Genomic DNA, 11,720 nt, shown 5'->3' on the forward strand with positions numbered 1-11,720 from the left:
TCATTTGGTCTGTGAATCTTGGAGAACTTGAGCAATTGGGCTAAATTCCACTTATCAGTGAGTGCATACCATGTGTGTGTTTTTGTGATTGGGTTAACTCACTCAGGATGATATTTTCTGGTTCATTCTCTTTGCCTATGAATTTCATGAAGTCATTGTTTTTGATATCTCTGTAGTACTCCATTGTGTAGATGTACCACACTTTCTGTTCCCATTCCTCTGTTGAAGGGCATTTGGGATCTTTTCATTTTCTGACTATTATAAATAAGGCTGCTATGAACATGGTGGAGCATGTGCCCTGTTGTATGTTGGATCATCTTTTCGGTATATGTGCAAGAGAGGTATAGGTGGGTCCTCAGCTAGTGCAATGTCTAATTTTCTGAGGAACCTCCAGACTGATATCCAGAATGGTTGTACCAGTCTGCAATCTCACCAAAAATGGAGGAATGTTCCTCTTTCTGACATCCGTGCAAGCATCTTCTGTCGCCTGAGTGTTTTATCTTAGCCATTCAGACTGGTGTGAGGTGGAATCTCAGGGTTGTTTGATTTGCATTTCCCACATAACTAAAGATGTTGAACATTTCTTTTGGTGCTTCTCAGCCACTCCATATTCCTCAGCTATAAATTCTTTGTTTAGCGCTGAACTGCAATTTTTAATAGGGTTATTAGTCTCCCTGCAGTCCAACTTCATGAGTTCTTTGTATATTTGGGATATTAGCCCTCTATCAGTTGTAGGATTATAAAGGTCTTTTCCCAATCTGTTGGTTGCTGTTTTGTCCTAACCACAGTGTCCTTTGTCTTACAGAAGCTTTGTAGCTTTATGAGGTCCCATTTGTCTATTCTTGATCGTAGAGCATAAGCCATTCGTGTTTTGTTCAGGAAATTTTTTCCAGTGTCCATGTGTTCAAGATTCTTCCCCGCTTTTGCTTCTATTAGTTTGAGTGATCTGGTTTGATGTAGAGGTCCTTGATCCACCTGGACTTAAGCTTTACACAGGGCAATAAGAAGGGGATGATTTGTACTCCTCCATATGCTCACCTCCATTTGAACCAGCACCCTTTGCTAAAAATACTATCCTTTTTCCACTGGATGCTTTTGTCTCCTTTGTCAAAAATTAAGGGACCATAGGTGTGCTGGTTCATTTCTCGGTCTGCAGTTCTATTCCACTGGTCTATCTTCCTGTCTCTGTACCAATACCATACAGTTTTATCACTAATGCTCTGTAAACTGCTTGAGTTCAGGGATGGTGATTCCCAGGGAAGTCCTTTTATTGTTGAGGATAGTTTTAGCTATCCTGCGTTACTTGTTATTCCAAATGAATTTGCAAATTGTTCTGTCTAACCCTATGAAGAATTGGAATCGAATTTTGATGGAGATTGCATTGCAACTGTAGGTCACTTTGGGAAAATGGCCATTTTTACTATCTTCATACTGCCAGCCATGAACATGGGAGATCTTTCCATTTTCTGAGATCTTCTTCAATTTCTCTCTTCATATCATGAAGTTCTTGTCACACAGATCTTTCACTTGTTTGATAAAAGTCACACTGAGGTATTTTTATATGATTTGGGACTACTATGTAAGGTGTCATTTCCCTAATTTCTTTCTCAGCTTGTTTATCTTTTGTGTAGAGGAAGGCTACTGATTTGTTTGAGTTAATTTTATACCCAACCACTTTGCTGAAGTTGTTTATCAGGCTTAGGAGTTCTCTGTTGTAACTTTTGGGGTGTCCCATGTATACTACCCTATCCTCTGCAACAGTGATATTTTGACTTCTTCCTTTCCAATCTGTATCCTTTTGACCTCTCTTTGTTGTCTGAGTTCTGGCTAATACTGGGGACAACATACAATGGAGACATCTCAGTAGCCCGCAGTAGCTTTTTGTAAAAACTGGTTGTTTCCATTTCTCCAAACCTTAGCCCTGGACAACGGCTGTATAGATTTCATTTGTGTGTGACTGCCTATCAGTTGGCCTTGGTGTGCACAATTATTGTATTATATCTGACTTTCCTACTTCTTTCTCCTTCTGCTCTGGTGAATTCTGTGAAACTAGATGTTCCTTGATGTTATGATTCTTAGACAATTGGAAATTGATGCATAGGGGCACAGCACAGCACAGCCCTAGTGGCCCAGGTGGATACTGTGTATTCTCATCTTGGAAAAAATGTAATAACTGCAGAATTGTAGTTCTAGATTTGGGTTTTACTTGCAAAGACAGCTTGAAGAAAATGAGAGAAAATGAATTAGAGCCAACATTGGGACCCCAAGAAAGGAAAAAGTTATTGAAGTTAGGAAGTAAGTTTTACATAATATTATAGACTGGTTAAGGAAGTATAGAATATATAAAATAATATACTAGTAAACTAAGTCTAACTACTGGAACCCTTATGAGAGTCATTGTGTGCAAGGAACAGAACGCTAGTGGAATTAGTGTGCTAAGGGTTACCTTGATTCTTTCTGGCCACTGCCTGGCAGTTTTGCCTATGTCATTTATCATTAGAGTGTCACAGGAAAATGTAATTAGCTGACCTCAGAGCTTTGGACTCTGAAGTATAAAAGTAAATTTTTAAAGTTTAAATCATAAGTTTACAATTATTATTATTATATTGACCACAGGCCTGGGTATAGGGCAAGCCTGAAACTTTGGGGAACAGTTGTAATTCTTAGTTCTTGGTGGGATTTAGTCATTCTTTGCATTTGATTTGGCAATGATTATAAAAGCTCTTTTTTCTACCCGCTTTTGGATTATTAATAACTACAGAACATGTGAAGAGTAAATGAGAGAGTGCATGAGGGAGTGAATGAGAGAGTAAATCACAGAGCAAATGTAAGAACAAATATGAGAGCCAGGGAGAGAGCATAAGAGGAGAATTTGAAAATGAGTGAGGAGAGAATGTGAGGTGTGTATGAAGATTGTGTGTGTGCGTGACAGGAGAGTGCACGTGCTGTGTGTGAGATATGTATGAGGTGTGTATGAAGATTGTGTGTGTGCGTGAAAGGAGAGTGCATGTGGTGTGTGTGAGGTATGTATGAGGTGTGTATGAAGAGTGTGTGTGAGAATGAAAGGGTAATGAACAGACGTGTGAATGATTGTGGGAGTTTGAGAAAAGAAAACTGCAATAAAAAAGGCAGAGTGCACAAAAGAATGAGAGTGTGTGCAGCCTCAAGCTGAGAGAGAGAGAGAGAGAGATTGAGAGAGAGAGAGAGAGAGAGAGAGAGAGAGAGAGAGAATAACTTTAAGCCTTGAAGTTGCCTGTCAGTTTGTACCCAAAGAGTCGTCTGTGGATATGTATTATGTGCCTTCAAGATATTCCTGCTTCCAGGTGAGAACTCTGATCCTGTGAGAGGCCAGGAAAGGCTGACAGAATGGCTGCAACCCTGAGGGCAGAGGATAAAATATTTGGCCTAGATCTCCTAATTTATCTTTTCACCTGAATCCTTATTATTAAATTTTCTTACAGGAATAGGACTACGATCCTGGTGAGGGTCTTCTCTCTTGGATACTTAATCATTTCTTCGTTGTCACAGACTGTTTGAGCTTACTCCAGTCACTGGGAGTTATTCACACCTTCAAATTTGCTGAACTTTTCAGATTTCTAACATTTGTGGCAAACTGCGTGGCAAAAGCAATGAATGTTGAGCACTTCACTGGGGTCCAGTGCATATGGAGCTACGGGTGTATGGATATGGTAAGTCCCTAGGAGTTACTCTAAGAAAGCAGGACTATGCTCTTAGGACCCCTGCGTGACCTCACTTCACTTTGCCAGCTTTGTGGGCTTCTACACTGCTGGTCTGAGAAGAACTGAAAACTAATGAAATAGATGTGTAGCCTCCCATTACCTTTGTCATTGTTAGGATATTAGTAGGAGAGGTTTGATTGAAATATACTCTCAAAAATATTAACAAAACCACTGCCTCTTGTGTACCATCTGGATGAAGTACCAAGTTCACAGACAGTTCTTCACAAACTTCTCAAAGCCAGCAAACTGGAGCATGAAGAAAGCCAAGTCCAAGGCATTCAAAACCAGCATCCTCATCAATGACCCCAGGGAAGGCTTTGTTAAAAGAAGGGAGGTAGTGAGACAGTTGGCCCTCATACACTCAGAGAAGACTGTGCCAGGAGAATTGGGGAAGGATTGTGGGAGAGAGTAATTAAGTATCAGTAGTCAGTGAGCAGAACGTAAAGTGAAAAAGAAAAAATATATAAATAGAAATAAAATAAAGGTCTTTAACAAAATGGGACACAATGTATTGCTGAACTAACTCCACTGTGTTTACACTTGCACATGCTTTAACATCTAGAGAGACTAGATGTGATAAAGTAGGATGCCCTTGTCGTTTACATATACTATGTACACAGCAAAGATAAATGAAGTGGATAACATGTAGATCACAGATCCATTGTTCCCTCCCATCTATGTGACTCTGCTTCCCTTTATCAGGACTGTGGAGGCCTCCTCTCATCCAGGTCTCAGGGCTCAAGCAAAATGCAGTCCCCTATGATCTCTGGCCAAGTGCTCTTGTGTTCCCAAAATTACTCTGCCTCAGGCTGCAGAGGCACTGAAGGGCCAGCCTTCACCTTCAAGGTGCAACCACTCTTTCAGTCTTTACAGGCTCTCTGTTACTAAACTGAAGGTTTCAGCAAGGGCCTTTCATCTCAATAACAGAAGCTTACCTAATCCAAAACATTGGGAAGCCATCCTACACTCCTGATTGCCTGCTTACCTGAGACCAAACTACATAGCTCTCCTCTTTATGCCTGTTTCCCTGATTAGAAAGTAAATATTGTGTTCATCTGTGGCATCGGTGGTAAGAATAAAATCCTTAACATGAATAACAGGACCATGCAGAGCATGGGCTTCACATTCTAGGTACAGAGTGAATAGCTAGAGGAAATTACCAAAGAAAACAATAAGAATCCTAACAACAATTACAGAAATTATGAAATGAAATAAAACAAAAACAAAAGCAAAAACAAAAATACCTTGTGGGTGCTGGTATTAAAGGCATGTATTAACTCTGACCAGCTTTTAGGTATTTCCAATAAAAAGCAAACAAACAAACAAACAAACAAACAAACAAACAGCCTTATTACAGTTGCAGCAGGTGCAGGAGAGAAAGCTGGGAGATATCCTGTGCTGCTGCCCCCATGCTGTGATTCTGCAGCAACAACTTCCTTGGGAATAGGAACCTGTATGCAGTGGGATCCCTTGCTGGGCCTGTCATCTCAAAAATAGGGACTTCCCTAATCCAAAACCTTGGAATCCAGTTTACTTCAGGCCAGGAATGAAGACAACCATCATTAGGGAAAGAGCAAGGGGAAAATTACATAGGAAAAAATATGTGCCTTAATCAGAAAAGATCCTCAACTTCTAAGGCCTCCACAATCTCCACCCCTCTCTTCTGAGCTGTGCATAGAGATGTTGTATAACTCCAGATGGTAGGAAAAGGCAGAGTTCTTCCCAGAAAAGTCATACATGATTTTCACCCTAACATCTGTGAGGTGAGGTGGCATCGTATCACAGAGTCAGCTCACCCGGGATAAGGACCCAGAAGCCACAGATGACAATGCCAATGGACTCCCTCCTGAACGTATGGACACATTAAAATTGAGGTATAGCCTAACCTTAGGCCATTCCACTCCCTGCCCATCCACCTGATTTTTATGTTTGCTATGAGCAAAAGATCAGAGTGGAGCCCCAAATATCCTCATGATAGGACTTGGAAATTCAGGAAGAATGATATTGGAGAAGGGATGGCTATGTGGTTACAATGTCGTAACTGGGTTCTGACCAGGAACCTCGTCCTTAGCCAATGGAGACTTTAAGGCCGGGCCTCCTGCTTGTTCCAGTGCAGGCTAAGACTTCAGGGTCAGGCCAGCTCCTGAGCCCCACACAGGGCTGCCTGCATACCCTTGTGACTGCATTAGAGCCAGAGTGCTCTCCACCCTATCCTCTTCTCTCCTCTTTGTCACAGCCATGGTCCCCAAGAGCACTTGTCAAACACCTTTATACATCTATGTCAATCTCAAAGTCAGATTCCCAGAGAATCAATCCCCATAGCTGACCATAAATGAGGATTCACTGTGTGTGTGTATATATAATGTTGTAGAACACAGAATAGGGATTCTTGGTGAAAGCTTCGTGGACATGTGTCTTTGTACTGGGATCTTTCCACATGACTTAGATATCCTTGCCATGAGGTCATTACCAGTCACCTTGCCATTTCAGTTTCGTTTTTCTTTTGGATGCTATCGCTGTTTGATGTAAGATCCAAGGCTGAACTTCCATACTGGGCTATGGTTTCAGACTTGCTTTACAGCCATATGGCCCTCGGGTTGTTTCCTTTTGATCCTAGAGGTTGATTAATCTTTCCAGCAAGGCTTCCAGTACTTGATAGGTACATGCTGTCAGAGCAGAGTTATACAGAATCCATATGCTGGCCTTCCTCTGACGGTGCTTACCTTTGCCAAGTCCTCAAACAGGGCAGCGTTTGGATAAAAAAAACCCTGCAGGCAAAGAAATCATATATGTGGGTCTACCCCTGGCTCCTTGAGAAATGAAAGAGGAATATGGTCTTGGCTTACTGGAAGTCTTATCCCAAGACTAGGGAAGGGGACTCCCAGAGAGCACTAAGCCTTCTCCTCATCCATCATAGTCTGTATAGCCTGTGGCTTTCATGTGGTCGGTTTGGTGACCTTAAAATGTTCTAGGCATTTCTGCCATGTTCTATCTCTATACCTAGACATGACCTCAGGTGTACAGTCACATTGGAAACATAAAAAGCCTTGCATCTGAATTGTGAAATTCAATGTGTGTTATATTTAAAATACCACAATAATTGAGTGGCCATTGCTACAGTAAATATTATTAGGGGGTTTCTCTCCCACCGTAGATCATTTTGTTCCCAAATGAAAGACACAAAACTTTTAGATTTATAATAAGCCTTAAAGTACTAGAGCTGGGCAGACATCAACCCTCTGTGCTATTTTTTCTGCTTCCCTGTCCATAACCCCGAGGTATTGCTTGCCATGCTCTGCCTGGACCACTCCTGTTCTGACAGGCTGCCCCTCATGGCAATACACTCACGATCCACCTACCCTATGGGGTGCTGTCTTCCTTCTCCTCCCATGTCCTTTCCCTCTCCTCATGGACCCTGCCTGAGTCCCCAGGCCCAGGGAAACTTTGCTCTGTCCCCTCTCTTCTGCCCAGCCCATGTTGTAGGGATTTTATTATCCAATCAGGGATAACTTAGGAGGCAAAAAAAAAAATCTGGTATACATGAGGATCTCCTTGTCTTCGAGCAACCAGACCTTAGGGTACAGAATTTAGCATTTGAATATACAGCAGCACAGACCAGACACATTATAGGCCGATCTACTTTGTAGTTGGACTCAAAGCTTGGCTCTCATACCCATTGGATGTTCAACTGTGGAGAAGTCATTTTACCTTTCTGTGACTCAATTCCCTTATCTGCACAGTGAGGATGATAACGAGTGTTTAATTAACAGAGTTGTCTTAGGGACTGACAAGTTAATATATCTAGTATTTAAACATTAAACACCATGTACTTTGCATAATTAATAAAAGTCTGTGGAAAGGGCAAAGTAATAAAGCCAAAAGAACATTTGATTTGAAAATAGGGCCATACAACTACCTCTACTAACAAACTGAGAATCAGGGAATGGTGGAAGACTAAGGCGAGAGAATTGGGAAATCAAGGCCAGCCTGGGCTGCCTAAGAAGATCCTATCTCAAAATATCAAGACAAGTCAGGTTCATAATAATAATAAATCAAGAAATAGCCATTGTAAAGAATTTACAAAAAGCAAAGCAGTGGAGCACAGTCGATGCTGTGTGTCAAATCCCTCTGCTGTCCATCTCTAGGACCAAGTATGCATCAGATCAGTGACGGGAATGGGGTGCTGAGAGCCCAGAGCAAAGGGATACTGGCTGCATGGCCACATTTGAACAGTGCTAAAGCAGGACTAAATGCTAAGAAAAAAAGCCATATGCAAAACATGTAAATTTTAATGTCCTCCAGAAAGGCAAAACCACAATAATTTTACTGTTTCTCAAGCTGCTTGTGTCACCAAACTTCTAATATTGGTAAGGATGTGAAAAAGTCTTGTGATACAAACCAGTTGCCAATAAGAAGAGCAACCAGTGTCCTGACCAAGGTGACCTGGATGCTGTCAAATAGGCCGAGGCAGCCTGGACAGCCATCAGAGTATGTTTAACACAGAGATATCTGTCATTTCAAAAGGGGGAAAATGAAGCCTGACTTTTCCCCCCACTTTATGCAAAACCAAGAATACTCCAGCATTGAGGCTTACAAATAAAAATATGCCAAGAAACTTCATAGAATATGCATTTCTCTTGTGTGTGCTACTGAGTGTGTGTGTGTTTTGTATGTGTTTTGTGTGTGTTTTGTGTGTATGTGTGAGTGTGTGTGTATGTGTGTGTGTGAGTGTCTGTGTGTCTATGTGTATGTGTGTGAGTGTGTGTGTATTTGGGAGTGTGTGTGTGTGCCTGTGAGTGTGTGTTTTGTGTGTGTGTGCGTATGTGAGTGTGTGTATGAGTGTGTGTGTGTCTGTGTCTGTGTGTACTAATGCTTCAGTTATCTGCTATGGTGAATACTGTCCCCAACTCAATTATTAAGGTTAGTATTAAGCTGTGAGTAGTATGTGGAGAGTGGTCACAAAGGATAATTAGGAGTCCTCTTCTGTTAAGTTGTCTGAGACTTCCAAATGCTGCATGCTGTAAGTTGGCCTCATATCTCAGCAAACTAACTCTATTAAGTACAATTCCCGTGTGTTTTTCTTAAACAATTTTTATGAAAACCTTTAATAATTTTTTCTCCCATTCATTTTTTGGGAGGCACAAGTTCTTTGTTTCATTTTTGGCTTTTTGGTTTTTTTTTTGTCTGTTTGTTTGTTTGTTAGTTTTTTGCTTATTTTAGGTCCACAGGATTTTCTGTAGCCTTTGAGGAAGTCCTAGACTTAGGACACTGGATCCATATACTTTAGGGAATTAGCCAGTTCACTGAGCACATTTTTTGTTTGTTTGGTTTCTGTTTTTCTTTTGAGATCTCACTGTGGGAACAGAGGAAGTCCTGAGGAACTGCAGCACTAAGTGGATGTGTGTTGTAAACATGATATAGCCATGCAATGGAACCAAAGCCATTTATCCATGGGGAAATGGCAAAGGCCCCCATGCCCCTTGAAGCTCAGAGACATGACAAAGCCTTCTCAGGATGGCATTGATAGTGTGTGCAGAAAAAGTCTACTCTACCTTTCTCCCTGGCCCCATCTGGATATTTACAGCCTGAAGACTGCTCCCTGCAGAGACTGCTCCTACTGAGATTAGCTAAATCTGCCCCTTGTCAGTTACATATGCATAGTCCTCCCCTCCTTGTTTATCAGCATGTAATGCCCACCTCCTGCTTCCCTGTGCAACAGCCCTGCTTCCTGCCAACTCTATATAATAAACATGCTGAGCTTCTGGGATGCTGCATTTTCTCCAGCCCACGGACCCAGCCTTCACCATGTATGTGTGTCCAATGTCATTCTTGATTTCATCCTCACCCATGGTCAGGCCCAAGTCCCTGGAGCCACACAAAGGACTTGGCAATCTCAGTCTGCTCCACTTTGAAGGAAGTGCTTTCTACACTGAAATCTAAAGCACACAGTGGGTTAAGATCCTTCTCAAGTGTCTTTGGTGAGGGTTGGGGTGGGTGTGAGACCAGTTACATTCTGACTATTGCAGAAGAGTAAAGGATTCACAGTTTGTTTTTGGTGAAGGTAAGCTCCCCAAGAGGCTATCATTGCCAACATTTTCCCAAGTCACTTCTAGGAGATCAACTGACTCCTAGGTGAGTCTTTGGTTACACTGCTTCAGTTTTCTGTGGCTACACTGTCCAAAAGGCACCCACTGGTCACACATGGCTATTTGAGATGAACTGAACTTAGAACTAAAATCTGCCTCTTTAGTCACAGCAGGCAAACCAGGAGGCAAACATCCAGCCAGAATCCATAGCCAGAAACACCGCACATATAGAATATTTCTATCATCTAGAAATTTCTCATGGACAGCAGTGGTCTAGGTTCTTGGTGTCTGGTTTTTCCTTCAGGGAGAATTACTTGCTGTACTAATATTCAATGGTTTATTTTTAAAGCAACTTAACCAAAATATGACTTACTCACCCCCAAATTAATCCAGTTCAAGTCTACAATGCAATGGTTCCCCATAAATCTACCCGAGTTCGTCCCTAGACCACGGAACAAAAGAACAAGTGTGTATGCAATTATATAAAATGGTATGCAACAGTATTGACCACTGCATAATTATACTGCACTACTTTTAAATTCTTCAAAATTCAGGCCTTTTATTGATAGTTGTACAAAAATACATTAACCTAGAGTTGAAAAAATATTATACAGAATTTCATCTGGACTTTACATTTCATTGAGACTTTAATATTTTTGCATCTTTTGCCAGTATCTTTAGATTCTTTGTAAGAGTTTATTTTGTGGATTTTGTTGCTGATCTGGTCACTATTTGATGCCATTTCAATGTTCTCAGGATTTTGATGAAAATAATACCACAATGATAAAGTGATACTCATTTTCTTGAGCCATCTACATATGTATATACACACATATGGGAAGTTATGTATACATATTTCTATGCTATACTGTGTAGAATACAATTCTATTATACATCAACATATACAGTTTGCTCAATATGACTTCTGTGAATGTTATTAGTCATGGGGAAATAATAAGAGCCTGAATAAACATGGACAATATTTGCAGAATGCACATAAAATTGAAGATGGTATATAAGCAAAAGTGAAGTATATCACTTAGAGCTTTCATATCGAATGCACTTTAAAAATTTTAATAGATTAAAAAATTTAAATCATCTTTACCCAGTTTCATGTTTTTTTTCACAATGTATTTCCTGGATGAAGAATTATATATATAACTATATATATAATTATATTATTACATATTATATATTAATATTATATATAAGAATTATATATAATATATATAATTATATATAATTATATATGCTGCTCAAGATCCTTTTAACAACAGTAACCTAATGCCTTAAATGTGTTTCTGATATTTCTATTCACTTGATCACTGTTCAATAATTGTACCAAGTTGATAGCTGTAATTTTTTATGACTTTAAGAATGTAAATTTCATGTGTGTGTATACACTTTTGATCCTAACTCTTTGGAGGCATAGGCAGGTGCATCTCTTTTTTGAGTCAACCTGGTCTACATAGGAAAACCCTATCTTAAAAAAATCAATCAATGAATAAGCAAATAAAAAAAGAATTTAAAACACTTGAAATTAATATGAACACAACCACATCTTTAATAACAATTGATTTTTTTATTGCAGATAATTCATATAATCCAAAATGTTATATAGTGTCATATGGGAACTCAATTTCATCGTAAAATAAACCTGCTTTTCTCTTTTCTTTGATTGCTCTTAGTTAACATTTTCATACACATATATAATTTATTCTGATTATTCTCTCCCCCACATCGTCTCATCCCCTCCCCTATGACTTAAACTTATACAGTCTTCTAAATTTAGGCTTTCCAAATTTAGGATTTCTCTTTTATTTATTATACATTCCTTTACTTTTCCATCTACATTTTATGATATCTTAATAAGAAACCCATTTTATCATTGGCA

The sequence above is a fragment of the Rattus norvegicus genome, chromosome 9, assembly GCF_021556685.1.
Source record: "Rattus norvegicus strain SHRSP/BbbUtx chromosome 9, alternate assembly SHRSP_T2T, whole genome shotgun sequence".
NCBI classification, from domain to species: Eukaryota; Metazoa; Chordata; class Mammalia; order Rodentia; family Muridae; genus Rattus; species Rattus norvegicus.